This window comes from Bemisia tabaci, chromosome 8 (genome assembly GCF_918797505.1).
Source record: "Bemisia tabaci chromosome 8, PGI_BMITA_v3".
Lineage (NCBI taxonomy): Eukaryota > Metazoa > Arthropoda > Insecta > Hemiptera > Aleyrodidae > Bemisia > Bemisia tabaci.
In genome coordinates, this window is record NC_092800.1 from 35,189,145 (window position 1) to 35,216,385 (window position 27,241).

General features: G+C 42.0%; 1 protein-coding gene across 2 annotated transcripts in view; it reads left to right on the forward strand.

Moving 5' to 3' along the window:
- RalGPS (Ral GEF with PH domain and SH3 binding motif) overlaps positions 1-27,241 on the forward strand; it is a 113,290-nt gene that overhangs the window by 61,666 nt on the left and 24,383 nt on the right. The gene's annotated exons all lie outside the window — the stretch shown is intronic.

Below are 27,241 nucleotides of genomic sequence, written 5' to 3' on the forward strand. Positions count from 1 at the left end.
GCCTTTATCGATCAAGGTCTTTCGATATCGACCAGTGGCGTTGCGTGAATTGCGATTTATCGATTTTTATGCCATTTAAACCTATGGAAAAACATCGATAAACAGGGTGTTCGCAGCGAACATCTTAATAATCGATTCTTTACAATAGGTTTAAATGGCATAACAATCGATAAATCGCAATTCACGCCGCGCCACTGATACCGACTCAACAATCGAGTCGCAGGAGGAATTTGGCAACGTCCGAATCCCGAATATTCTTACGGCTTTATTCTCTAGCATACGACATAGTTTAGTGTAGGAGCAAGCTTGTCAGAAAGCTCGATGTTCTGAACGAGTTAATCGCAGTGTGCATGACTAGTTAATTCCCTTTCCAGCTGAAAACCGCCATTGAATATTAATGTTGACACCCGCGCTGATTAACATTCATGCCAATTATCATGTCGGCACGGTACGTGTGTTATGCTTATCCAGATTCGAAGTATCACTACATGCCAAGCGGCCAAACTTTGCAAAGTTACTGAGGCCAAATTTGGCGAATAACAGCGAGATTAAAAGTTTCGCCTGCATACTAAAAGTTCATGAGGAAGCGGAAACTTTCACAACCCATGAATGTAATAGCTTTTTGGGGATGTCTCAAAACAGAGGTGCACATTGTTCTAGGCCTCCGCGATTGTCTGCAAAGCGCTGGGTTTTCACAATTAGGTCAACACGACACGCTGATCAAAATTTTGTCGAATTTTTTGTTGATTTTAGAATGTGTGAGATAGTTGCATTGCTACAGATGAAAATCTGTGAAAAATCAAAATAAAAAAATATAAAAAAAAATTCTTTATTTCAGGTATTGATTTTCTAACTGCCCCCCCCCCCCAGAAAAAAATCGTACTTTAGAATGGATTTGGTTCCTTTTTTTTTGCTCCATCGAAAAAAAATAATAAAATAATGGTTTTTGATGAGATGAATGTTCTCATGATTGTTACCAAAGTTCAACCACCCAACCCCGGTTCTATGACACACACAACAACTAACATTCACCGTGGAGAACGAAATCGCAAGCTGCTGGACAAGGCACGCGACAGTAATTCAATTTTTTTAAAGCAACGTGTCGCAATATCTACATTGCAGGCGTTCCTTTCTATCGCGTCGAACTTTGAAGTGCGACTTTTGGATTCCGTCGACTCAAAGTTCAACCTCAACGATGGCGACCCTCAGGTTCAGCGTTTATTTTTATCTCTTTCCGATAAGTTAAAGTGCCGTGAACGACACTTTCTGCCACCTCGCCACGTGCTTTTGACCCGAGTCAGGGAACACGCTTCAATTCGATGTGGTGAAAAAGCACGACTGATCGGAAAAAACAGGAATTTGAACATGCTCACTGCGTATGCATTGTTATCTCAGAAGTAAGTCTTATTGCAGGAACGTGCACAATATAAAATGTGTTTCCTTTTCCAAAATGTGCGTAGCTAAGCGATGTTCGATTTTTTCCCCGTTGAGCCGTGTCAGGACAAAGATGAAATGGACTTCATTTTGCAATTTGGAACTATCAATTCCAGCCCGGTTTAAAAACAACGGATGTGCCATTACTTTCCCTATGCCCATAAGTGTTTTTCCATAAAAGCTAGAATTTATAGTTCCAAATTGCAAAATGCAGTCCAAATGTGCAATCTCAAAGCAAAAGTTTCAAGAAGATGAAGTTCAAGAAGATGCTCAAGTTTCAAAAATTGAACCAGAAGTTTCAGAAATCGAGAAATTGGTGGAAATCCGTGGAAATTCTGTAAATCTTAAACACAAGGAATTTCATTCGAGTAAATCTGAAACAAAGGGAATTCGCATAAAACTCTGAAGCCCGAGGAAAATTCGGCACACCGGAATAGTGACAGTCGACAATTTTGAGTTGTAGCATCCCAAAAGGTTCAACTTGATTTCTGTCGTGTATAAGTAAACATATAGAAATTCATGGATAACAATGGGAGATCACAAGAAATCCAAAATGGGTACTTTGCACACTTCAGTCACGGCGGAAGACGAGTTGTTACTTACAAACATGGCTGGCAAAGGTTAAAAGTAACTTTTGAACTTTGTCAATAGGCTCATCTCAAATTTCGAGCAATTTTCCTTAACAATCGACTTCCTTTTCTGCCCAAGCTTAAATTCATAGCAGATCCAGCCGGAAATAACCACGAATCCTAACTAACTCTCGAGTCCTCGACAAATAAGTTCACGCACCTTTAGACCGCGACAGAAGACCCGGTATCTTCATTCTTGCATCCACTCTCCATATAAAAGTGACTTCTGACGATCTTCTGTCGCAGTCTACAAATGCGTAAACTTATTCGGCGTGGACGCTGCCTATTAGTAATTGTTCTTCAAGCGTGCATGACCCTTTTTTCCATCGCAACTTTGCCATGTTAAAGATTACTTTGTTACGTTCCCTGGTAAAAAGCGGCGATAGGAGCTGCGTTTCAAAATACCACAGGAATTCTTATAGCCGGCTGAAGAAGGCAATAGAAAATCATATAGCTGGCTGTAGAAAGCGGAGCAAATCATATAGCCGGGCTATACGAAAGCGATAAAAAAAGTATACAGCCGGGCTATAGCTCCTATCGCCGGGCTTTACACTTTATCGCCATCGGCTATAAAAGGTTCTATAAGAAATTGTGTAGAAATTCGTGCGCTTTGGAAATCATTAAGTTTGATACGGAACCACCATAATATTTACAAAACACACATTATATTTTCCTTTAATACATATTTTGTTTCATTAATTAAAATGAGAATAATCCTTACAGGATGTGCAAACATTTCAAAATCATGAGTTGAAAAACGCTGACTCCGCGAGATTATATATTGGAGCCTAACACAGAGCGGAGCGGCCTGCTGCCAGCAATAAGCGCGCACCAGCGCCTACAAACCTAACAGGGATACTTGACGCATGGCGCAATGTGTGAAGTATCCCTGTTAGGTTTGTAGGTGCTAATGCACTTTTCTCGCTGACTGCCCGCCCGCCGCGCCGCAGCGTGCCACGGCGCTTGAAGCAACTATTTCACAACAGAGGTATTGCACAGGATCATATACGAAATTGAAGGCGCTCTAACATATTAGCAATGGCAGGCATCCTTCAAAAGTACGCAGCTCTCCGCGCAAAATAAATCAAGACACTACGGCCCAAAAATCGAGCGGTAGTCCAAAAACTCAATAAGTCCTAGCATCCGTTATTAGTAACATTTAGCATAAACGTTATCGCCTGGCTGTTGCTTAATCGCCATCGGCTATAAAAGGCTATATGAAATTGTGCATCCGGCTATAGAAGCTATTGAAAATCTTACAGCCGGCCTTAGGTCCATGGTATTTTGAAACACAGTTTCTGCTGCTAATTTTTACCAGGGTTGTCTCAAAAATAACACAACCAGGGTTGCCATACAGTCGGGAAATACTGAGAAAACCGGGAAATGTCAGGGAAAATCCAGGGAAAATGGCAAAAATGTCAGGGAAAAATTGTTTAGTCACCGTTAATCAGGGGTGAAAAATCTTTCAAGCTTTCACACTTTCACGCGCCCGCCCGCGGGCTCTCCACATTTTTTTCCATCGGTTTCTACAAAATTTCCCACCAATTTAAAAGAAAGATGATCTTTTTCCCTGTTTTCTTTTGAATTTCGACTGATGACCCTTAACATTTTCCCTCCTTCCACATTTTTGGGGCTTTTCCACATTTTCGGGCATTTTCTGCACCCCTGCCGTGATTTCTTTTTTAGGGTGGGTTTGACGTTTCAAACAAAAAATTTTGCCCAAAAACTATTTCTAATTATGTCTTTTTAACCATCTGGCATATCTTCAATTGTCAGGGAAAACAGCTAGACGTCAGGGATTTTCATTCTCTAGATTCGGTGGCAACCCTGACCAACAGCCTCTCGTCGAAGATTTCTCCACCAAAAATGTCGAAATCATACAATGTTCGCATAACAAGGCGGCGACGGTATTGTTTTCCCCCCGAACTCGAAGGATCCCCGCGCTTTTCGGACTAATTGGTCCAATTTTCACTCGGAAACAAACACAACGAGCTCGGAATTGCGGATATTGAGTTGTGCGACGGCGCGGCGTCTACTGCGGAACGAACTGTTGTGTCACAGAGAGGGAATACGGACAATGGTTCGTTACGTCACCGATGCGGCACGGAACGCCGCGCCGGCTGCCGCTACGGCTACATTCTTGCGGCGCTAGTCGTCGGATCGGAGTCATCCTACCTCAAAAATATGATTTCGTGTCCGAATCGGTCGGTGCTGAAAGATAGCGAGTCTAATTTCTGATGAGCCCTCGGCTTTGTAAGAAGCCATGTGTTCGAGGGCTCAGCAGTTTACTGATATGTGCTGTTTTCACATTTTCGGCGGTACGTGTGTCGGTCTGGCGACATGAGATTTTGTCGAAATCGCCCCGGAGTGACGGGATTTCACCGACCGAAATCGACATTACTTGTTGAGCATTACCGCTGTGAACGCTGTTATTGAGCTCATGAAGTTGCGACAGGCGACAGGTTCGAAACTTGCGTTTTCTAAATTTCGTAGCTGGTAATTATAACCGTAAATTTTTCCAACAGAGGTAAACCTAGGGTTCTTAGCAATGAGCTCCTTAGGAATTTTGAGGAAATTGCGTGAAACACAGAGAATTTCGGGGAAATTCCGTGCAACGCAGAGCATTTCGGGAAAAAAATCATGAAACACACGGAAATTTGGTTATTTTACAACTCTAATAATAACGGTTGATTATGTTGAGTTTTAACAGTCCGAACGATTTTATCGTTGATATTTGCCTTTTCTTTTCTTTCTCAACCTCGGGAAAACCAATATAAAACGTAAAGAATCGGGAGCGCTAGCAAATACTATGAGCCCTAGACACCTCCATGGGGCTTCTTTTTCCTTCATCTCAGTAGTTATGCAATTTGAGTCGCATAGGAGTTAAAATAATTGTATCACGCATTTGAAGCTTTTGTCTGTTAAAATTGCAGTTCAGAAGCGGGACAATCGAAATGTTTGTAGTAGAGATTCTTGTACGTTCGGGTGGTGAGTGAAATGATGACGGAAAAATATATCCGTTTTGTTTTTTTATTGTTTTTGAAGGAAAAATATCCGTTCAACTTGGTGTCATTGCGGATTGAATAATTGGTCGGATTTTAACATGTTCTCTGCCCGTAAGACGAACGGTCCAGCCCAGGAGCGCGATGACATTCGTTGGTTAAATTTAGAAACCACTTTTCTCAATAATTGTGGTGTTTCAAAATTTCCGATTCTATCACGTTTTTTTGAGGGCAAACTAACAAGCATCTTGTTTGAAATTTAGAAGAAAGAATATTCTTCAAACGGAGAGAAAAAATTACTGTATTTCAAGAAATTCCACTCATTGGTGTTTGGATTAAAATATAAAGTATGAAAAGCAGTTTGCAACGTCCCACAAGGGATCGAGCCAACAGGAGATGTCGGACATGACTAAAACTAACTTTAGTTTAGTAACTAAGTTTTTAACTAAAACTGCAAATTTTGATGTTTATATCGTCATACACTGGAAAAAAAACCACATTGAATCTAGAGTCCAGACTCTTGAAAACATTGACAAGAAAAAATACTCTTGATTCAATCAGATTTTTGCTTAAATCAAAAGGAAATCCGCTCAAATAAAGAGGCTTGGTTCTTGATTTAAGCAAAAATCCGATTGAATCGAGAGCATTTTTTCTTGTCGATGTTTTAAGAGTCCGGACTCTAGATCCAATATGTTTTTCCCAGTGTATATTAATTTTCAAGGGGTGTTCGTAGAAGACAATTTCTCGAGGAAACCAATGAAGCCACTTTTAGACCTCAAAGTTTTGTTTAGACGGAGTTAAAAGCGTTTAAAGTTTCCAAATTTTGCCTGACTTTTCCATTGACTCGATCCTTTGTGCGTCGGAAACACGGGGAAAAAAACATCGGATCTACAGCCCAGACTCTTAAAAACATCGACAAGAAAAAATACTCTGGATTCATTCGGATTTTTGCTTAAATCAAGGACCAAGCCTCTTAATTTAAGCGGATTTCCTTTTAATTTAAGCAAAAATCTGATTGAATCAAGAGTATTTTTTCTTGTCAATGTTTTCAAGAGTCTGTACTCAAGATCCAACGTGTTTTTTTTCCAGTGAACCGAGGCTTATTGTTCATAATCGTTAGTTTTTCATGGATAACGGCCAAAATCATGCAGAAACAAATTATGCGTATAACGCTTGATTTTGACGAAGAAGCGAACCAATCATCTGAGAGGATACCTTTGTAATGGAGCTCCATTCATTCGCGTTGCGTAGGAGTGATCTCATCGCACGCCCAAAAGCACAATGGCTAGCATTGTGCTTTTGATTCACTTCCGCGTTCGGCGCCCCAAACTTCCAGAAACGTGCGTTCGCCGCACCCACACCATGCGTCGCCTTCTTATTATTCGATCGGAGGTTTAGTCCTTCGACTTCTATCCAGGCTTCTCCGCACCGGAAAATCAATGAGACGTATGGAAGCGAACTTCATGAACGTGAATCGACATCAGTACTGCCGTGCTAAGGAAGAACGCCGTATGAGCCTTCATACATTGCCAAGTTTCCTTCAATAAAAACTGAATGTCAAGGAAACGTCAAGGAATAATATGCAGAAATGTCGTCCTAAATACATCATTTATCGGGGTAAATTAGGCAGCGCGCGAATGTTCAAACGGTGTTCTTCCTTAGCATGGCAGAGTAAGCAACTAGTCTAAATTTTACAAGCGAAAATTTTACGCCTGTAAAAATTTCAGTCAGACGAAAGATTAACTACTAATTAACTAACAAGTCGCTCTTATAGCGCTTCTGTGCGCTCTGCGACACCCAACCGCCACTGATAGCGATCTTGCCAGAGCTCCTCCGGCAAATCGTGTCTGCTCATTTCCTGCCTTATTCCCTCAATCCACGATTTGGCAGTGCGTCCTCTACGCTTAATCAAAGAAGGCGTTAAATTTCATTCACACCAATGAGCTTTTTCTGCTTTTAATGTTTGTGAAATATTAGAAAAACTAATTATCTTCGGAAGTTTTTTTAAAACTCCCTTATTATTCCTTTCTTTAATTTTTGTCTCTCGTTGAAACGATTTTGCCAGTTTTAAAGGAAAGGGCCCAAAGTTTGGCCGAAAAAACTACGTTATCAGAAAGAGCATGGCAAATTCTCAGGCATGCTATAATGTGTATTTTCATTTATTCCTGACCGTGCAACGAATTAAAGCATCGAAGGGGACTACGATTGTCCTGAGGGAATCAAAAAAGCGGGCTGATTGTTGAAATTGATCGAAGTGATAGACAAAGAAGACATAAGGAGGAGTATGGAGTGATCATTTTGGTTGAAATGATTGATTTTTTTAAGACTAAGGTAGTAAATGATGGAGTAATTACACAGAGACAAAAACTTCGTGCGTGGGACTCGAAGTTGAGATCATATGGATCTCTGAAGTTTTCGGATCAAAAACTTGAGGTTCAGCTGCCGAAGTTTGGGTCAGACATCTGAAGTACTCCGGTACATACCTAAGTGCCTGATCCGAACTTCGGCAGCTCGACCTCAAGTTTTCGGATGCGTGATCAGAAAACTTCAGAGATCCATATGACCCCAACTTCGGGTCCCATGCACGAAGTTTTTTTCTTTGTGCATCGGGTCTATTGTGGGTTGCCGTTAGTTAGTCTATTATTTAAGTCATTCGTCCATTGCAACCACCCACTTCCACCAATCGGATCCCTCCATATCCTTTGTGTCCTCTTTGTCTATTGCTTTTTCTATCGAATTAAGCCCGCCGAAGTTGTTTGTTGAATCCATTCATTTCTTTGTCACATTTTCAGCTCGGGCTCGACCAAAATTTTAATCTCTCCCTCTGCGTAGATCTCTTCTCAGAGATGCAATGCCATTAAACTTTGCGTCCTCCATCCAAAGAACCGTTGCATCCCGGGTGTCCAAGCCAGTGCCCGGTCGTTTCACACGCACCCGGCCCGAGGGACCATTGCGCGGCGGGGAAAAAACGCAGATCCTCGTCCACTTTTAAAGGAAGTTACGCGGTTGTTGCGGAGACAGGCAGAATGTGCAACGCTATTAACGCGGACTGCGGCCGCTGGCACCGGGACCGGTTATCGCGTCGTGTGGCGTGTGGTGTTGCTGTTACTCCTTCGTCAGGGGCAAGGTCGCCGACGCACACTGGGTCGAGTTAATAGGAGAGGTCGGACGAAATTTGGAGACTTTAAACGCTTATAACTCCGCCCGTACAAGATTTCGAGGTTCGGAAAGTTGTTCCATTGGTTTCCTCGTGAAATTTTCTTCTCGAAGCACCCCGTATATTTTAAAGTGTGACGAAATAAACATCAGAATTTGCGGTTTTACTCTCTTGCCGTAACTTCGGTTCATTTTAATCGAGTATTTATCGCTGGATGATTAACCATTCTCTAAAATTCCTCTGTTTTTTCGCTCATGTGGGAAAATAATCGGAATATGTCCACCGTTGCACAGTGGTGGATCGAGTTAATAGGAGAGGTCGGACGAAATTTGGAAACTTTAAACGCTTATAACACCGTTTATACAAGACGTCGAGGTTCTGAAAGTTGTTCCATTGGTTCCCTCGTGAAATTTTCTTCTTGAAGCACCCCTTACAATTTGAAATATGGCGAAATAAAAATAAAAATTTCCAGTTTTAGTCAAAAATTTCATGTCCGACTTTCGAATTGACTCGATCCAATGTGCGACGTTGCCAATCCAACGACGACGACGCGATGCGACGCACCGTGCACTTTCCAAGCTCCGAAGCTCATCAGTTTTAGTTGGGGTTCGCATTCGGATGAATTCAGCGGGGATTTTGCAAGTTAGCAACACTGGTTTTCCTACATTTCAATCCATGGAAATTTCGATTTTGGGCGAGGTAAGCTGCCTCACTCAAGAATACCGTATATAAAAGCGTTTCTTTTTCGGCATTTAACGTCGAGAAGTATGGAAATTTAATCTTTTTGCCTGAATTTTGGCAACGGTTGTGAACCATATCACATGGAAATTTGTACTCCCCTGAACTTTTATGCCCTGAATTCATTAATGATCTAAAAAAATCGAAATCTCAATTTAAAACAAAAAAGTCTTATTTTGACTCATAGAACATGATCCTACAGTCTGGCCGTTTAACCCTGGATCACCCTGTATATACAGTTGATGGTCGATGCGATATTTCAATGCGCGCGGGTAAAATGATACAAATTCGGCCAAAACTTTAAATAAAATGAGCGTCAAGTAAGTGATTTTTTTTATTTTTTTTTTTTAATTGTGATTCTCACAATAACAGCTTCTTTTTTTGTTTTGTTGCAGGTAAGCAACTTTCCCATCCATCAGCATTTTCTTAAAAGGTGTCTTTTTCGGTAAGTAGTTTTTTCATGACCACAGGTTCGTGCTAAAAAAATCGTAATCTCAATTTGAAGAGATGGTTTGAGGGGTTCGGCTCCTGCAGTCTGGCCGTTTAACCCCGGATTACCCTGTACACGGAGAAAAAAACTTCGTGCATGGGGCCCGAAGTTGAGGTCATATTGATCTCTGAAGTTTTCGGATCACGCATCCGAAAACTTGAGGTCCAAATGCCGAAGTTCGGATCAGACATCTGAAGCTCTCGGTATATACCGGAGAACTTCAGATGTGTGACCTGAACCCTTCGGTACACACCAAAGTACCTCAGATGTCTGACCCGAACTTCGGCAGTTGGACCTCAAATTTTCGGATGCGTGATCCGAAAACTTCAGAGATCCAAATGACCTCAACTTCAGGTCCCGCATGCACGAAGTTTTTTTCTCCGTGTATCATCTTATTTTCGGAGTGGAGAAATATCACTACTCTCACTGCGGAGTCCGGGTTCCCAAATAAGTGATGTGTAGGTCACCGGTCACTCGCGTCGTTGACGAGGATAACGGACCCTCAGAACTCGGTTTCCCGGGCAGTATAAAATGACACGCTCCGAGAGCGAGGACTTAGCCCGAGCGGTACAATATTCTACGTGCCGGGTATTTCGGTTCGGCCTCATCCGATCCTCCATGACCGATTTCTGGAGCTCGTATCGTAAAACGCGACGCTTCGGTGTCCCTGTTATTATGTCGATTGTCGGGTATTTCAGATCGCCCCGACGCGCGACGCGACACCACGCGACGGCGACAAACCGTCGCTCATCTGACGTAAGGGCGTATTTGTATTTCTTCATGAGCCCCGGGATACATGGAGTTAAACGTAGTGCAGGACTCACGTAGAAATCGAGGTATCCCCTTAAGTTAGAGGAGCGACGAATGGAGATGCCCTGAATTGCGTTTACGTGCATGAACACGGAGATCGGAGACTCTGAGACGTCTTGGGATAGCCGCCGCCTGCTTCCGAATAAGTTTTTAGTGCAGATTGCGATGTATCGATTGTTATGCCATTCAAACTTATGGAAAAGGATCGATAAACAGGGTGTTCGCAAATCGATTATTTATCATAGGTTTAAATAGCATAACAATCGATATATCGCAAAGCGCGCCACGCCACTGAGAATTTGTTTCATTCATCATGCGTGTGGTTCGGCTTCACACGCAAGGATATAAGTACACTGCCGTGCTAAGGAAGAACGCCGTATGAACCATTGAGCGTTGCCAAATCCCTTCCAACAAATCACGAATTTTCAGGAAAATCTGTGAATATTTCTCCCCAACTTTTTCACAGGATTTCACTCATATATTGATCTGAAAAGTCTGAAAATTTTTAGGAAAAATATTCATAACTTTCTTACAAAATAAATATATTCAAAGAAAAAACTTGGCAACTCTTTAATGTTCATACGGCGTTCTTTCTTAGCACGGCAGTACTGAAAGGAGCAGGATTCGAAACACAGGTTTAAGGGATTGATTATTAGGATCAAGCGAGAATTCCACCTTGCCCTTCCATGTTCCCCTTTTCCTAATTCACTGATTCTTGAGTTAGAAATCGTGGTTTCCCAGACGGAAGAACGCAACTAAATTTCAACGTTGCGAAATTTCCACTCGCAAGTCATTTTTCTTACTAGCAAACAGATGGTCATTTCAGAATAACCATCTGTAGAAAAGCGGTTTACTTCGGTAGTAACCCGATTTTTCTCAATCAATGAAGTTATCAGCATTGTCGGTGATTAATAAGTATTTGAAGTTGGATGGGGGGTGAGTCATAGCTGAAAAACTTCCGGCTCGGATGCCGGGAGCTCAACTGAAGAGGCTGAAGCGTCGCCACACACTGGACCGAATCAGTCAGAGAAGTCGGACAAAATTTGGAAACTTTCAACGCTGTTAACTCTGTTTATACAGAACTTTGAGGTTCGGAAAGTGATTCCATTGGTTTCCTCGTGAAATTTTCTGTCTCTAGCACCCCATAGAATTTAAAATGTGACGAATTAAACATCAAAATTTGCAGTTTTAGTACAACATTTCATGTCCGACCTCTCTGACTGACTCGATCCACTGTGCGCCGCTGCTGTTATTATGAATCAATCAATCTGGGAATCGAATGGCCGCGCCGATCGAGTGGCTTATCAAGTGGATGAAAACGAGACGTTAATTGATGAGATTCCAAGTCGTCTTCAACGCTTCATGCTAGCTCCCAACTCCATTCGACCGCTACTGCACCGCAGTGGCTATTTGCCACTCAGTTTGAATCTGTGTTCATTCTCAATTTAAATATATATATATATAAAGTCGCTTTACAACGCACTTTGGCGTTCTACGACACCCAAACGCCACATATGCCTGTCTTCCCAGAGGTTATCGGGCAACTGACATCGCAACATCTCTTCGTCAACGCCCTGCCGCCAACCCTTTACGGGACGTCCCCGTCGCCTCTTCCCAGGTGGTACCCAATCCAAAACTTGTTTGGGCAACCTCTCCTCTGACATTCTTTGCACATGTCCATACCAGCATAACTGCCTGGACATGACGTCGTGCACGATATCTTTTTCAACCTTCATCACCTGGCGAATTCTCTCATTACGGACACGGTCCCGTCTCGAAATGCCGGCAGATCGCCGCCAAAAATCCATTTCAGTTGCCCTCAATTTAAATACGTTTTGAAAAATCGATTTTCCGTCAGCCAGCTAACTTCGATGTAAACTGATTTTTTGACATGTGAATCAGTTGTTTTCAAAGGGGAACACGTTAGTTTTTGGATGAGCCTTGGCTTACATAAAAGGACATGCCAAGTAAGATTCATCGAGGAATGGACCTGTTCCCTTTTGAAAAAAATTGATTCGTGTATCTAAAAATGCATTCTTCATAGAGAATCGAGCTTAGACTCGGTGACCAAAGGATTAAAAAAGCGGGTCGTTGAAAAAATCGACCAATCAGAATACGAAGATGAGGATAATGGTGTTTAGGACTTGACAAACTGGGAAAACTCGGAATTTGTACCGGAGCATCACCTAAATCTCCGGGAAAGTCGTGGAATACGTCAGGGAATTGGTTTTAAAACACCGGGAATTTCGTCTCTTGCCCCCCTTGAGACCGTATTTTGTTTTTAAAATTTGGCCCTTTTTGACTCAGCTATCTAGGGAATGACTCTGAAGACAATACAAAAGCGCAAAAAAGAGGGTTATTCAAAATCGGCGATTTTACCCTACGCTTGGATTTTGCCCGGAGTTGGATATGTTGTTCCCTATCACAAGACACGCCTTTTTCCGGCATTGGCAAGTTCACCCGAAATTTTTCCCGCGCGCTACAGCGTTGCCAAGTTGAAAACAGGCAAATTCCGTAAGTGGCATCAAAATTGAGCTATGAAGTTGCGGTTTTAACGAAAATTCTCTAAAAATTACGCACTTTTAGGATATGACCATGTTTTTAATGTCGCATTAATTTTAACATGCATTATTGCCAAATTTCCGATTTTTAAATTCGACAAATGCTACATATTCGCAAATACCCAAAAAAGCTATCTTCAAATTTGAATAAAAAGTTGTCTAATCGATAGTTCGTTCGATTCCGCATCCATCGATATATTATAGCTTGCTGGGAAACTTTTGGTTCGCGAGATATCATCATTTTTGTGAACAGCTTTATGGAGCGACGACGCTTTTTGAGTCCGGGCGGATAGAAATTTTAGCCTCCAAAAACACCGGGTAGCATTAATTCCATGGTTTCCTATGTAATTTTTGGCGCTGAATCCGAATTTGACCATTTCATAAAAAAATTGTCACCAAGATGTTGCCAAATTTGGCAAAAATTGCTTAAAATCGGCCTTTTTGGCGGATTGTAGCCTGTGACTTGCCAGGAGTTGATCAGACGACAAAATTGGTTATTTCCACAGTTAAAACTCGTTAAACTATCTACAAGCTGAGTCAAATTCTTTCTGCTCACGGTAAAATTAAACGCGCGACAAGCAGCAAACTGAAAAAAAGACACCAAAATTGGCGCTTTTTGCGGTTTTTGTCGTAAGTTTCTTGTTTTCCGATTAAGAGAATGTTTCTTGACTATACTAATGAACAACATGAGCAGAATTTAATAAAATTGAACAATAAAATAAGATCGAACATATTCCAATGTTGCCAAGCTTAAACAAAATACTTTAATTTTCGCTGGTTTTTTCGATATTATTGTCCTATATTCTTTGTTCACCTCTTATTTTTAAATTTTATAAATGTATCTCTCTTGCAAAATAATACACTTCTGTAGAATAATTTAATTTTCAACTTAGATATATACTAATAACTAGGGTATTTAGTTCAGAGAGGAAAAATTCATAAAATAGTGAGTTTTATCGAATCGTGTCAATAAACCACATTTTGAAACAATAATGGAAAATTTTCTGTTAAAAATTAATGAATAAAATGTACTCCTCAGACAGACTTCATTAAAACAAGACAAGACGCATTGCAATATTGCCAAAATTACGTACAAATCGTTGAATTTTGGCGGTATTTGACCGTTATTATTCATTACCCTATATTTAGAATACAATTTTATTTTATAATTCTGAGATAATGGAGTTTAATAGAAAAAAGTAACGACACCAAACTGAAGAAGACGCCCAGGAAAGGACAATAAGGGGCTTAAAAAGGAACAAGGGCGCTCTAAATTACTGAGGACCTGTGGGTGGACAAGGGACAATGGCGGTTAGGCGTCGCGGGGCCCGAGAGACCGCTGTTAAAGCGGCTCTTTATCTATATATGTAACAATACAATAGTTTGTCGTTACACTCGGCGTAATTAGGATTTTCCTAAGAAACATTCTCTTAATCGGAAAACAAGAAACTTACGACAAAAACCGCAAAAAGCGCCAATTTTGGTGTCTTTTTTTCAGTTTGCTGCTTGTCGCGCGTTTAATTTTACCGTGAGCAGAAAGAATTTGACTCAGCTTGTAGATAGTTTAACGAGTTTTAACTGTGGAAATAACCAATTTTGTCGTCTGATCAACTCCTGGCAAGTCACAGGCTACAATCCGCCAAAAAGGCCGATTTTAAGCAATTTTTGCCAAATTTGGCAACATCTTGGTGACAATTTTTTTATGAAATGGTCAAATTCGGATTCAGCGCCAAAAATTACATAGGAAACCATGGAATTAATGCTACCCGGTGTTTTTGGAGGCTAAAATTTCTATCCGCCCGGACTCAAAAAGCGTCGTCGCTCCATAAAGCTGTTCACAAAAATGATGATATCTCGCGAACCAAAAGTTTCCCAGCAAGCTATAATATATCGATGGATGCGGAATCGAACGAACTATCGATTAGACAACTTTTTATTCAAATTTGAAGATAGCTTTTTTGGGTATTTGCGAATATGTAGCATTTGTCGAATTTAAAAATCGGAAATTTGGCAATAATGCATGTTAAAATTAATGCGACATTAAAAACATGGTCATATCCTAAAAGTGCGTAATTTTTAGAGAATTTTCGTTAAAACCGCAACTTCATAGCTCAATTTTGATGCCACTTACGGAATTTGCCTGTTTTCAACTTGGCAACGCTGTAGCGCGCGGGAAAAATTTCGGGTGAACTTGCCAATGCCGGAAAAAGGCGTGTCTTGTGATAGGGAACAACATATCCAACTCCGGGCAAAATCCAAGCGTAGGGTAAAATCGCCGATTTTGAATAACCCTCTTTGCTCTTAATTCTAACGAGAGTTTCAAAATTTTGGGTGAACTGTGGGTTTTTATTAGGGGTTAAACTCCCTAATCAGGGGGGGGGGGGGAATCAGTGGAATGTCAGAAAATAAGACTCCGCAAGAATTCTAGACACCTTTATCACGATTTCCTGAGTTTTATTATGACCCTGCCATTGAATCCTTGAAAGCCCTGCAGTTAATCCTGAAATGAGTACTTATATCGATTGCTCGTAAGATGCGTTCATTGCGGTGATGAAAGTCGGAAATAATTACTCTGACTGCACGAGTTCAGCCTCGAAGCAACTACCTCGACCAGCCACCTGTGAATACGGGTGGAAACTTACTGAAATATCCACCTGGAATCTGACGTCACATTGAAGGGACAAAACTCACGGCCCGAAAATTTTCCGCCTCTGGTTTCAATCTGTGCTGCAGCTTCGAAAGTCTGTTTTGAAACCGGCATCAGTAACAACTCAAGAAATCACAAAATAACCGGAATTTTGGGTGAAAATGAAAGAGACTATGAATACAAATCAATGTCCGTTTTCACCATTAAGAGCTCTCTTTTTGCAAAACTTGATACTTTTGCGATGAGCCATCCGATTAATCATGAATTAAAGCACCGTGTTATCGTGTCCTCTTTTCAAAATTTTACCTAGAAATCAAGTCACTCAATACGAAGGTCGGAAGTCAATTCCTAAGAAGTACATTAACAAGGACACTAAACATTGATTACTTGGAACATAGCTGAGTATGTAGGTGACGTCAGTTGTGTCTTATCTCCGTAACATTAAAATTCTAAATGCTTACATCCTCTTTTGAAGTTGATCTCCGAACTTCCAGGAGAGTGAGTCATTTTCCATGTAAAACTTGGAAGAAAAAACGTGTAAGAAAGTGCTTTGGTCGACTTTTAAACTGTAAAAGCAACCTAATAGTAAACTTGCTCACTCCTTGTGTTCAGCGAAAAAAAGATTAGTTAGATTACTTGAAACTTGAAACGTAAAATTCCGCGCAATCGGTGAGTCGGTGACCCACCAGAAATTCTTCTCTTTTTCAATTGTTTTTTCTCTCAAGCGTTCTTCATGAAAAAAACCAAAAAAAAACAACCCACCTGAATACACACACACCGACGTGTTTTTTAGACCTTTTGTTCTATAAAACAAATTGTGTATTACTAGTAAGCAACAGCACGCCATTGTGTTAGGATAATTCGTTGTTAGAAGGTCCAAATGGAACATTCAGTGTGTGTGATAACTAAACACACGAATGTGCTTATTTTGGAGAACACATTATTATCGATATTGTTACCTAGAACAGAAGGTCTGAATAAATACGCAGGTGTGTTCAGAGGAATATTTCGTTTCCTCCTCTTCCTTCCTTCCTTCCCTCCTACCTTCCTTCGTTCCTTCGTTCCTTCGTTCCTTCCTTCCCTCCTACCTTTCTTCGTTCCTTCGTTTGTTCGTTCGTTCGTTCGTTCGTTCATTCGTTCGTTCGTTCGTTCGTTCGTTCGTTCGTTCGTTCGTTCGTTCGTTCGTTCGTTCGTTCGTTCGTTCGTTCGTTCGTTCGTTCGTTCGTTCGTTCGTTCGTTCGTTCCCTCCTTCCTTCGTTCCATGCTAAAGCACCGCTTTAAAATAAAATTATTTTACTACTACTACTACGTTCCTTCGTTCCTTCGTTCCTTCGTTCCTTCGTTCCTTCGTTCCTTTCTCCCTTCCTTCCCCCTTCCCTTCCTTCCTTCCCCCCTCCCTTCGTTCCTCCGTTCCTTTCTTCTTTCTTTAATTCAGGTATCCACCAGCGTCTACTCCATAGGACACCCGTCTGAAAGTGAAGATGCGCTTTTCAGATTCTCCTCGGCCCTAATCCCTGAAAATTAGAAAAGCCTGGAGCATGGAGCCTGATGTCTACGGACACTAAACATTGTCTAAAGTTGGCTGAAGGTGCTATAGACACGAAGCCATTAAACCAGCAGAAAAAAAAAAAAAAAAAAAAAGATGCGCTTTTTTGCCGGCAGTGACGAATTTCGTCGCCATCACCATTCACCAACACTCCGTGAGTGGCGTCTGCGGGTTGGCCGGGCTGGTATGCGGTTTGTCGGCTTCGGCTCGTTTGTTTACACGAATGCGATGCGCGCGAGCACGTGGCGGCACGTACGCACGCCTCAACGTAATAAGCTGTTAATCCCGGATACTGCACCTGCTTATTTGCTGCACCTCTCCGCGCTCTGTTTCCGGTTCCAGCGCCGCCGCCGACTTCGCCGCGCGCGAAGAAGTCTCGGGCGTCACTTTTACCGCCAGTTCCCGATGCACCAAGACGAAAACTGCGGTTCGAACTACCGGAATCCGATTCGTGTGGCCCATCAAACTGCCGTGCTAAGGAATAACGCCGTGTGAACCATGAGGCGTTGCATGATTTCCTTAGAAACAGTGGCAGGGCGTGCTTTGTGATACATCGATTAATCCGCCCTTAAAAGCTATGGAAAAGGATCGATATGTAGGGTGTTCGATCGATATGCGAACACCTTGATAATCGATCCTTTTCCATAGATTGAAATGGCAGATCAATCGATATATCGCAAAGCACACCACGCCACTGATCAAGGGGTCACTACCGATATCATTGTCCTATGCTTGGAAATCAATACTGGCACTGGCGCTAAGAAAAAAAGTCATGCGGAAACTCGACCATTGTCAAAATTTCCTCCAATTCCCAAGTATGTTTCGATGAGCCACTGGTTCGAAAGTAAGGCATTTGTCGAACGATATATTTTGTTTGTGATTATAGAACTGACCTGGGTTGTATTGTGGTTTTTACTGCACTGGAAAAAAAACACATTGGATATAGAGTCCAGACTCTTGAAAATATTGACAAGAAAAAGGACTCATGATTCAATCAGATTTAAGCTCAAATCAAAAGGAAATCCGCTCAAATTAAGAGGCTTGGTTCTTGGTTTAAGCTTAAATCATGATTGAATCAAGAGAATTTTTTCTTGTCAATGTTTGAAAGAGCCTGGACTCTAGATCCAATGTGTTTTTTTTTCCAGTGTTGACTAGGAAGTTTGAATTTACTTATTCTAATACGTTATTTCATCACTAGTCGTTGAATTGTTAGTTGACTTTTCAGTCTGTTTCAACGTGTTAAACTTGCTACGAGAAGTTTTATTGAGGAGTATAGGATGTTTTGTCTTAATTATTACTCTATCTTACAGTCCATTTCAAGTCATCGACATTTTTGTACGCGCCTTATGTGGAATTATGCGTTCCGAACGAGTTCTGAACGCAGTCGAAAGCAGTTGGAAGTCGGAATTGGGTCGCTCATTACACATTGTTTTGTTTTTCGGATCTATGCCAGTGTCACATCTCTTGAATTTCCGAGTCTCTCGGTGACTCATTTCGTTAATTTCCTCTCATCTGCGTTTGCTTGCGTTTTCTGCTCGCACTTCATCTTCCGTTGATTGACACACTCGGTGTGACGAACTTGTGACCTCTCTCTCTCTCCTCGCCCATTCTACTCTTCTTTATCTTTCTCTTACTTCATCGCAGGTCCGGTACATATCTGCCCCAATTTCAGCAAGGTCAAAGTTACGATGTCCCGTAGGTTTTGTAAACAAAGTCTCCTAACGAACTGAACTCTAATATTTTCTTGAGACGAATTCACGGTGGTTTTCAGACCTCGAGCTATAGTACACACCGTGCTAATATATTGGCTTTCCTTAAATTTTCGCCAAAAAAGTGGATACATTGCGCCGGATGTATGCATTGGATGTATGTTTGACGCATATTAGCGCCTGCAAGACTGGAGGAATACTTCACGCATTGCGCCAAACAGTACGGTCGGAGTGACACACATATTAGCGCCTACAAGGCTGCATGAATACCTCTCGCATTACACCAAATGCAGTGCAGTCGGTGAGTTGGAACATTCGCACTACCTTTTTCCCCGGCACGACGCACAGTGGACTGAGTCAATCAGAGAGGTCGGACATGAAATTTTCGACTAAACTGAAAATTTTTGTGTTTATTTCGTCACATTTTGAATTTTTAAGGGTGCTTCTAAATAGATGAAAATTTCACGAGAAAACCAATGGAACCACTACTAGAAAGTCAAAGTTTTGTATATACGAAGTTATACGCTTTTAAATTTACCAGATTTTGTCCGACCTCTCCTACTGACTTGATCCACTGTGCGGCAGTGCTGCACTTCCAATCCCAATCCCACGCACGGTGGAAGTTTCCCTCGGATCTGAACCGAATGTTGTCGTTAAAACTTCAGCTTCGGGCTTACAAAGATCTCGGAGAGCTCTCGTTGCGGGAGAAGAATGAAGTTCGCCAAAGCTTGCGGAGAGAATTGAACGTGCCGCCTCCTGTGTACGCTTTATCATCGATCGAGTCGGTTTCCAGCCATGTGTGGGCGTTCGACGGGATCATTCGTGGCGGAGTCAAAGCTTCCTGTATTCTGATTTTTATTTCCTGGAGTCCTTTCGGATGAGCTTATCGGCTCCTATACCCACGCTCGTAGTTGTTGCCGCTTCCTCTGATAAATTAAATTTTTTTCTTCATTGTTGGTTGCCACGACTCGGGGAGAAGAAGAAATTTTGTTGCTTTGTATATGACCTTGTGTGTCCTCGGGACGTTTCGCGTCATTTGTCCCAGGGAAAAATCTTACTTGCGAAGTTGGAAAAATATCAAGTTATATAGTCAACACTAATCACAGTACCAACTTACTAAGAGTCCTTGTGGAGTCCTAAGAACGACTTCCAAAGAAAAAGAAATTTTGTTGTAGTGTAAAACGGGGAAAAAGCCTAAAGTTTCACTCCTGCGATTCGAGCTTGGGACAAACCCCATGAAATTTCCCGTGGGGACTAAGCCCAACCTGGCCTAAAAATTGATTTTTCGACCCTTTTTGGCGGTTTGTGCGGTTTCGTATACGTTTTGGATTCCCAGTTCTGGGTGATAACAATCGTAGTTGGAGGCCATCACCGCTCTGAGGTGTCGATTAACCCCCTAGACTCGATAGAGAGTGTTCGCTAGGGATGGCGAAGATGACGAAAATCACGCGTTTCAACCAATAGGATCACTCCATACTCCCTATTTCTTCCTTGACTATCGCTATGTCTGTCAATTTCAGTAATCTGTCCTAAGGTATGTGTATACGAGTGTGTTCGTATATCGTCACCTTCCAGGCAAAGTATCACAAGCGCCATGCGACGTTTAAAAATTTCCGCCGCCATTTTTTTTTTTCAGAGAAATTGTTCAACGAAGCTGTCCGAAAATTTCACTGAATTTTCTTTGTGCTACCGATAAAATTTAGTGATATTTCCAAACAGATTCAACCAACAATTTCTCAGTAAAGAAATAAAATGGCGGCGGAAATTTTTAAACGTCGCATGGCGCTTGTGATACTTTGCCTGGGAGGTGACGATATGTGTCGAAGTCTCCCGGAAAAGTTGGTGTTGGGAGAGAATCGTACGGAACTTTCCGGTTAAGTTACAGGAAAGTTGCTCTTTTAGATTCCTGCACTAATTTTCATTGGACGAGCTGAAACGTGTGGTGAGGTATGGCGTTTAGATTTATCACTTGTCCGGGCGGGACCAACCGAATGTCAAGTTCAAGACGTGGGCAGGGCCCTGTTCAGTGTTTGATTGCGACCCAAGCCCTACCCTGCCGTCCTGAGGAAGAACGCCGTATGAACATTCGAGAGTTGCCATTTCCCCCGATAAATTGTTTATTTTTGAGAAAAGTAATGCATATTTTGACTTGGAATTTTCAGATATTTGAGATTCAATAGAGATGTTGCATGTGTGAGGGATTTGCGATTTGACTGTTGTTTCTTATGTAAAAGTTCGCGAGAAACACGATGGTGCCACTGGTTTTCTCTGAAATCAACTCCCAAACTCAAAAAAGCTCTCAAGTTGAGGTCAAAATGGAGGGGATATCCCACCCTACCCTGAGAGTCCACCTCTACATCAAAACAAACTCTCCATGCAAACATAGGGAGCAAATGCATTAGCAGTGATGCCATTTTATTTTGGGACTCCAAAACTGAAAACACGGCATCACTGCTAATGTATTTGCTCCCTACCATTGCATGGGGAGATAGTTTTAATGTAGAGGTGTACTCTCGGGATAGCGCGGGATATCCCCTCCATTTTGGCCTCACTTTGAGAGCTTTTTTTGAGCTTGGGAGATGATTTCAGAGAAAACCAGTGGCACCATCGTGTTTCTCGCGAACTTTTACATAAGAAACAACAGTCAAATCGCAAATCCCTCACACATGCAACATCTCAATTGCGGATAGAATTGTCTGAAAAATTTGAAAAAAAAAATAGCCGTAAGTTTACCAGGAAATTCGTGTTTAATCAAAGGGAATTTGGCAACGTCTGAAGGTACATACGGCGTTCTTCCGTAGCACGGCAGTCCGGAGGATGACAATCGATCCAGCGCACCCACACCGCGCCGTCCGCTCGCTCGCTTCGTTTTCCTTTCTCGTATGTGTTGCGTTTTGTGGTGCATCTGTCTGTGGAGTCGGTCGAAAGGTCACCCGCGAAAGACAGCCGAAACGGCGCTTTTGCTCTGTCCGCCCACGCGTGACTCGCTCGGGCTTTGCGTGCTCCCCGCGACGCGATGTGACGTGACGTGATCACGCTGAGAGTCAGTGCATATCGCACGTAGAGTGATCACAGATCTACTCCCCTACCATCAACAGAAATACAAACCCACTTACATGCGATGAACCCAATGTTACTAGAGTCCCTTTATACTGAGAGTCAAGACAATTTGGCTCATGGATGTCACAAACGGGAATAAAGATTACAGAAATTGAACGTTTTTCGTAATCTTTGATCGGCCCTTTCTCAAATGCCTTTCTCCGTTCCTCCTCTCATTCCGTTTGTTCCTTGCCGAACCCGTAATTCCCTGGTCCATTCCAGATTATAATCTTTGCAATTGGTGAAAATGTAATCTTTATTCCCGTTTGTGACACTGTGGAGGCCTAAAATACGGGAACCAATCAGAAATTGATTCAAATTGTCTTGACTCTCTGTATAAAGGGACTCTAAATGTTACTACCAAAATTCTGAAATTCTTCACCTCTCTTGATCTACTCCCCTACAATCAAAAGAAATACAAACCCACTTACATGCGATGAACCCAATGTTACTACCAAAATTCTGAAATTCTTCACCTCTCTTAATTTAATAATCTAAATTTTCGTATATACTCCCATTTTCAAAATTCTCTGTAAAGACTGACTCTGTAATAGCCTGTGACGCTGAATGTCTTAAAATATACTAACTAACTAACAATATTTACTGAAAGGTTTGGTTCACACATCTGAAGTGCTTCGGTTTACACTGAGGTACTTCGGATGTTTGACCCGAATTTCGGCCGGTGGACCTCGAGCTTTGGGGTGCGCGATCCGAAAACTTCAGAGATCCATACGACCTCAACTTCGGGTCCTACTCATGAAGTTTTTTTCTCCGTGTAACCAACAATTCTACTAATTTTTCAACTGTGCACGGAAAAAAAATTTCGTGCGTGGGCCCCGAAGTTGAGGTCGTATGGATCTCTGAAGTTTTCGGATCACGCATCCAAAAACGTGAGGTTCAACTGCCGAAGTTCGGGTCAGACATCTGAATTACTTCAGTAAGTACCGGAGTGCTCAGATGTGTGATCCGAACTCTTCGGCATGTACCAGACCTAGGTACTTCAGATGCCTGACCCGAACTTTGGCAGCTGGACCTCAAGTTTTCGGATGCGAGATCCGAAAACTTCAGAGATCCATGTGACCTCAACTTCGGGTCCCATGCACGTTAAAACCATCAAAATTTTGGACACAAATTGTTCATTTACAGTCATAATCTTTAACCAAATCTATGAAGGTATTTGGGTCAATTTTGCAATCTTGAAGTGTAGTTGCGTTCCTTCGTTTGGGGAACACTGTATGTAATAACGATAGACGCTATTCGCTGTGATGTCATCATAGGGATTCTCCGTTATATCGCATTATATCTAAACAATGACAACGACATAACTACTATCAATGCTACTTATGAAAATAAATCGATTATTATCGATTTTCTGTGACGTGGCACCATTAGCGTCCATACACAGTCGCTACTCTGTTAGTTTTAATTTCCATCCATTCGAATGCTTATGATCGAAGATTTTGTTACCGCGCCATCCAAAATCCAACCTGTCGATTGGTAAAAGCGTTATCGATTCAACTTGATCGATAGATTCCCATCTTGGCAATGCTGTTAATCGATCAAGGTCATTCAATAATCGATCCGCTCTGCCGTGTTTAGGAAGAACGCCGTATGAACATTAAAAAGTTGCCAAATCTCCGCTGATAAACCCTGTATTTTTGACGACATTCATGCACATTTTTCTTTGAACTTTTCAGATATTTTAGATAAAATTGTGTACAAAATTGTCAGAAACTATTGGGAAAGAATGTTCAAAATTTTCCCAGTAATTTCGGGTTTTATCGAAGGGAACTTGGCAGCGTCTGAAGGCGCATACGGGGTTTTTCCTTAGCATGGCAGCGCAGCACCGGACGGCTCATCAGAGTGGTTACGGTTGTTTTAACAAGTGCGACACTTGCGACAGTGCGTAGTGTTCAATGTGTGATCAGGTGTCAATCGCTTTCATGCCTTCGACCCCCTTCTATGTGTGTCTTTACATGAACGGCCCATCCAAAAAAGGTGCACACGTCATATAAATGTCAAAGCACTTGCGTCATTTTTAGAATTAGGCTTTAATTTAGGCCAAAGGGTACTCAACGGATCTGCAGCGCCCGTGGTCGATCTCATTTAATTAGATGAAGACGAATTGTGGCTCCAAATCCTCTTGAACGGCCTTTCGCTCGGAAAAAATCCAGACGCGAAAACAACACTGAAAATGTGTCATTCAATAATAATTTGTCTAGTTTCCTTCTTCTGTAGACAGGGCCGGATTTACCTACTTGCCGCCCATGGGCCGCCTGTATTTTGCCGCCCCCTTCTCATTCGTTTTGAAACATCAATAAAAACTATCAAGTGAACGTGCCGGAGGGGGAGGGGTGCATAAGACGCGTTTACCTACTCGTGTTGGATACATTTTTTGCGAAAGCCCTGTCAACACTACTAGCAAAATTTTACAAAACTTTGCGCGAAAGTTAAGTTCCGTAAACCTATCTGTATGTGGACATGGACAAGGTCCTCCATTTATAAGAAATGAACAAAAAAATTATGAAAGAACAAACCAGGAACAAACATAAATGTGGTTTAATTATTTTAACTTCCGCCGCTGCGCCGTGCTGATCGCAGTGTGATTGGCGCAATGCGTGAAGTATTCATACAGTCTTGTAGGCGCTAATATGTGTTACATGCCGATCGCCGCGCCGCGGGCTTGTCTTTTTCATCTCAAGTCCTCGTCATCATTCCTCTCTGTGTTGAGCTCCAGGCCAAATTGCGTGTTTAGTTCCGCTCTTCACTCTACTAATTGAAGATGCTATTTCTTGTATCACCGAAAAGCGACAAAATGAAAAATTACTATACTCTCAGGAAAGAGAGATTTCGTCCCCTTTTGTCATTGATAATTTTTTTCTGAATCCGATTTTTTTATACCTACTTTTAAAAAAATTGCAAAATTTGGCGCCATGGGCCGCGGCCCATGTGGCCACCCCCTTAATCCAGCCCTGTCTGTAGACGATCACGTATAGCAACCATAGCACAAAAAATAGTGGAACGACCGTTGGAAAAATGGGAAGCAATCGACTAGCCGAATTCAACCTTGACGAGACGAACAGAAAACGGAATTAAAAATAACCTAGAATCGGTGGAGGCGGGAATTCGGGACTGTTAATGTTTGTTTGCTTGTAGGAGCCAAAGAACATGTCACAAGAATAAATCATAAATTCGAAATCGTAAGAAAATAAATAGGAAAAGATATGTATATAATAAGATTAAAACCCCTGCAATGTGCGAAACGACTTTCGTTTCGATTTTCGCTCCGCGATTTCGTCTCCCGAAGATGAGAAATTCTCGGACGCCGCACAGTGGATCGAGTCAATTAGAGAAGTCGGACATGCAATTTTTCACTAAAACTGCAAATTTCGATATTCATCCCGTCACATTTCAAGGGGTGCTTTTAGAAGAAAATTTCACGAGGAAACCAATAGAACCACTTTTAGAACATCAACATTTTATATAAACCGGGGTGTCCACCGGCCCCCGAAAGTCCCCGGTATCCCGATTATCCCCGATTTTGGCAGGGTGTCCCCGATATCCCCGAAAGACCCCAACTTTCTTGTTCAGGTCCCCAAAAAATGACAAAAATCAGCCTAAACACCGGTATTTTCCAATTTTCCCGCCGGCCGCGGCGGCGCAGTATAACCAGGAATGGAAAAACTTGCGTTGCTTGGTTTTTCGTATATTTTCATCGGTTCAACAGGACTTGCAAAATTAGTCGTAGAAAATACGCCTTTTAACGCTCTAACTAGCTCCCGTTCTCTTACTATTTCGGGAAAAAAAGTCCCCGATTTTTTTTATAAAACACCCCTAAAAGTCCCCGAAAGTCCCCAATGGAGATGTTGCATGTGTGAGGAATTTGCGATTTGACTGTTGATTCTTATGTAAAAGTTCGCGAGGAACACGATGTGGCCACTGGTTTTCTCTGAAATTAACTCCCAAGCTCAAAAAAAGCTCTCAAGTTGAGGCCAAAATGGAGTGGATATCCCACGCTATTCTGAGAGTCCACCTCTACATCAAAATAAACTCTCCATGCAAAGATAGGGAGCAAATACATTGACAGGGCTGCTACTTGATTTAGGGGCTCTAAAACTGAAAACACGGCATCACTGCTAATGTATTTGCTCCCTATCTTTGCACTGAGAGTTTGTTTTGATGTAGAAGTGGACACTCAGGATAGCGTGGGATATCCCCTCCATTTTGGCCTCAACTTGAGCGCTGTTTTTGAGCTTGGGAGATGATTTTAGAGAAAACCAGTAGCATGCACCATCGTGTTTCTCGCGAACTTTTACAAAAGCATCATCAGTCAAATCGCAAATTCCTCACACATGCAATATCTCTATTTTGGTTTTTTAAAACTAGTAGACATCCTGGACTGAGTTATAAGCGTTTGAAGTTTCTAAATTTTATCCGACCTCTCCTATTGACTCGATCCACTGTGCGCCGGCTCACGTGTTAAAAACGTTCGATAATCCGACGAAATATTAATATTCCCAATCATAATAAGCGTGCAATTACGCAGGGAAAGTGAACGTTTGAGTCGGGGGCAAGGGACTCGTCGCGAAAGCGGTCGCGAACGGCTACGCCAGTGGCGAGGCGTGAATGATCGATTTTCGATATTTCCCCGTTGGGGCTGTGGAAAAGAATCGATTATTAAGGTGTAGGTCAGAACACCTTGTTTATCGATCCTATTCCATATGTTTAAACGACAAAGCTATCGATAGATCGCAAACCACGGTTTACGCCTCCGATAATTTCAAGATTTAATCATTCCACGCACTTACTTCATGCTCCGTGAGTAATGACCGAAGACAGTCGGCCGACCACAGGACAGCTTACGGATCGTATAGTTTGTCGTCTTTGACTAATCGATACCCTGCGGACAGACTGGAGTCAGGTACCAGGGTCCTGATTTCTGCTCAAGCAAAGAGCTCCCTGGGGCGCGAGATTTCGGATTTTGCTGGGATACGACCGTAAGAAGAAATGTTACAAGCAGGGCTGGATGAAAGGTTGCGGAGAAACAGCTGCGCGAGGCGCTAAAAGATAGGAAAGAAAACAAATTTAAGAAAAAATTACAGGGTTGCCATCGTCAGGAAATATCGGGAAAACCGGGAAATGTCAGGGAATTCTACGAAGTCGGGGAAAATCTCGTATTTTAGGGAAATAACGAAAGTGTCAGGGGAAAATGTTGTTAAATTTTCAAGTCCTGTCTTTTCAAGGATTATCTACAGCTCCGAGAAGTAAGAAATTTCTCCGCGCTTGATCTGTAAAACATTGGTCTTACACGGAGAAAAAAACTTCGTGCGTGGGACCCGAAGTTTAGGTCAAATGGATCTCTGAAGTTTTCGGATTGAGCATCTGAACACTTTAGGTCCAGCTGCTAAGGTTTGGATCA